The following is a 3,834-nucleotide window of genomic DNA, read 5'->3' as shown; positions in this document are numbered from 1 at the left end:
GATGACTCAATCACATACCAGTGCCTGAAATATATAATTTGGCTGAGTAAATCATCTCTCAGGTGGGACTTTAAAATATTATACCTAGAAACCAATAAGTGTATCATCTCCTCTTTCAAAAATCATTTCCATGATGAGATTTGCATTTCAAATGGATTTTGTATAATAGAGGTCTTCTTCCTCTCCACTCGTACCCCAGAGTAGCCCATGATGAGTCATCTGTTATTTCTCATAAGGTCCCAGTGAAAGCTGTGTTTTTCTTTACTGGCGAGGCAATTTGCAGTGGCCGTTACAAGAAAAGTCTATTATTTTTTAACTTGTTGTATTTTCTTCCCGAAAGCCATCAGTAGTGGACAAGAGAAATTTGTTATCCATATTCCTCCCAGCAATAAATACTATTTTAAATTTCCTCCTCCTTCTTCCCCCCCCCCCAATCTAAGTGTGAAGGAATACAATGGAACCGTTAAGCCTAAAGTCACAGATTATAATCAAGATGCTACGGAATCAAGTCCATCTGGTTCCCTCATAGAGTTGAACTGTATTGAAATGGCCAAAATATATTGCAGATCTTTGCATAGAACTTTTGCCTACCCTTCTTTCTGTTTTTCAGCATACTGTTATTCTGCTTGTCCAATGTGCCATTGCCACATATGCCACATACAGATGATCCTTAGATTTTGCAGTTCTTCAAAAAGAACTAGATTGCACTTGGTAGAAGACACTGCTCCACTACTTCAAGGGTGCTATTTTCATGTCTTCATTGTTCCCATCACCAAACAACCTTCTCTGTCATAAGCATCTTGCTTACATATCTCTTTACCTTACCCCTATAAAAAGTTTAAATTTCTACTAGTTTAGATTCTTTTCTGTTTATTATCTTTAGTTTTTATTCTTGGTTTACAAAGTGTGTTAATTCTCAGCTCCTTTTGATCATTTCAACTTTAACATGTTTTACCTACTTAACATTTCAAATTTTTATCTTTCCTATTTTGTTTAAATATTTTTCTCAGGTATAATTCTTTTTAATTTCATCATTGTTTGTTTTCTTCTGATTTTTCTTTTAAATACCTTGATGATTTTTGTCCTTTTTGATCTTATAGTTTTCTGATTTTATCTTTTATCTTTTCATATCCTTGGTTTATAACAAGCAAAAAAGGGGCACCTGGGTGGCTCAGTCAATTAAACTTCCAACTCTTGATTTTAGCTCCGGTCATGATCTCGTGATCCTGAGATCAAGCCCTGTGATGGGCTCCATGCTGAACATGAAGCCTGCTTAAGCTTCTCTCTCTCTCACCCTCTCTCTCTCCCTCTCCCTCTCCCTCTCCCCTCCCCTCTGCCCCTTGTCCCCCACTCCCTTGTGTTCTCTCTAAAAAAAAAAAAAAGGGTGGCTCAGTCAGTTAAGCCTCCAACTGGATCTTGGCTCAGGTCATGATCTCAAGGTTCATGGGTTTGAGCCCCATATCAGGCTCTGTGCTGACAGTGTGGAGCCTGCTTGGGATTCTCTGTCTCCTTCTCTATCTCTGCCCTTCCTCTGGTTGAGTTCTCTTTCTCCCTCTCTCTCTCAAAAATAAATAAACATGCTGATTTGAAGGGGCATAAGCACCCCAATGTTTACAGCAGTGCTATCAACAATAGCCAAATTATGGAAAGAGCCCAAATGTCCATCAACTGATGAATGGATTAAGAAGATGTGGTGTATATATATACACACATATGTGTGTGTGTGTGTGTGTGTGTGTACACATACATACACAACAGAATACTACGGGGTGATAAAAAGAATGAAATCTTGCCATTTGCAACAATGTGGATGGAACTGGAGGGTATAATGCTAAGTGGAATAAGTCAGTCAAAGAAATACAGACATCACATGATTTCACTCATCTGTGGAATCTGAGAAACTTAACAGATGTTCATAGGGTAAGGGAAGGAAAAATAAGATAAAAACAGGGAGCAAACCATAAAAGACTTAAATACAGAAAACAAATTGAGGGTTGATGGGGGTGGGAGAGTGGGGGAAATGAGTGATGGGCATTAAGGAAAGCACATGTTGGGATGGTTACTGAGTGTTATATGTAAGAGATGAATCACTGGATTCTACTCCTGAAGCCAAGACTACACTGTATGCTAATTAACTTGAGGGTAAAAATAAACATTAAAAAAAATAATAAAAACAAGAAATCTAGTTATATAGATCCAAAAGGTTTTGCTGATGAATTGGTCACAGATGGAGAGGGAAAGAAAGGAATTAGTGTTGAAAACTAGCATTTTAGCCTAAGCAAATGGGTGTGAAAAATGGTGTGATGTACTTCAGTAGAAAAAACTTAGAGAGAGGGGAGTAGGTTGAAGAGAAATAAGAGTTTCTTCTCTATCATCACCATTGCATAAAAAAAGAGCATTTTACCATTTAAAAAGGACATAGTGCAGATATTTTTACTTTTATTAAAATTTTGTTTAATGTTTATTCATTTTTGAGAGAGAGCTTGTGAGCTTGCACAAGTGGGGGAGGGGCAGAGAGAAAGGGGGACAGAGGACCTGAAGTGGGCTCCCCACTGACAGCAGAGAGCCTGATTGAGGGCTAGAAATCATGAAATGTAAGATCATGACCTCAGCCAAAGTCAGATGCTTAAAGGATTGAGCCATCCAGGCATCCCATGCAGATATTTTTAAATGAATACTTTTCTGAAAAAGTCATTACATGAACACTTCTGGCATTTACATGAAAGATTTGTATTTCAGGAAAACTCACTGGGGTACCTCTACAGAGAATAGACTGAAAAGTTACAGACAGAAAGCTCCATTAGAATGGAAACCGTGGAGGTCAACTGCAATTTGGAGAAAATTTAGATGAAAGATCTGCTTACCTGTTGATAGGGAAGCTGAAGGTTGGGGAAGTCTGTCTGATGCTAGTCATGTAGATGAAAGTTTTTTCTATGTATGAAGTGGTTGAGTATTTTTTAAAGAAAAAGTGATAATGTAATGAGTTAAAAATGGTATCTACCTGTTTTAATAGGCATATTCATTTTTTCTGAGCTTCAGAGGGGGCCTGTCTAGCTAACATGTTCTTTTCTTACCATCATGTTTCATTTAGCATGGCTGTGGAGACCATATTACTCCAAAGATTGAGTCGAAATAAAGTGATAAAAATGTAGCAATTTGTAAATGTATTGGACTCATTTTAAATATTCATCAGTGAGACCACGAATTCCTTAAAAGCCACAGTGCCTTCTTTTTCGTGAAAAGGTAGCCTGTTATTTTGTTCAAAAGAGCCAACTACTCCCTGGTGACTAGCACGGCCAGTCTCTCACCCTCAGGTTCTTCACCGGCAAAATGAGGACGATGAGGTGCATGTCATAGGATTTTAAGGATATTTAATGAAAGAATGGATGTGCAAAGAAAAAAGGATTTCACACGTGTTTATCCATACTTATCTTTCTCCTCTTCCTCCTCCAGTGCCCCAGTGCTGGGTATACCCAGAGGATACTAACCGTATACGTTTGTTGAATGACCGGCTGAATGACTCGAGGCCAGAATAGTTTCCTCGTTTGTAACGCCAATGACTTGGAAAGCGTGACGGCACCTGTGAAGTGGAATGGCAATAAAGTTTTGCTCATTAAAAAAAGCACCCACGAAACTACAAATCCCGTCCTTCTTTAGGAGGCCGGCTAGCCAAGGGGCTGGCCAGGAATACGGAAGTCTGGCCCTCTTGCCCAATCACGCCGGGAAACGTACATAGCGGTGGCCAATCCTGGGGAAGTTTGCTCCCGCTCCGCGCCGAGTCCCGCCTCCGCGTTTAGCGCTGACGGGTCGTTAGTGGATAAGGCGACCGCGGAG

The sequence above is a fragment of the Lynx canadensis genome, chromosome C2, assembly GCF_007474595.2.
Source record: "Lynx canadensis isolate LIC74 chromosome C2, mLynCan4.pri.v2, whole genome shotgun sequence".
In the NCBI taxonomy this organism is placed as follows: Eukaryota; Metazoa; Chordata; class Mammalia; order Carnivora; family Felidae; genus Lynx; species Lynx canadensis.
The sequence above is the reverse complement of the archived record's forward strand: the minus strand, read 5'-3'. Positions refer to the sequence as shown.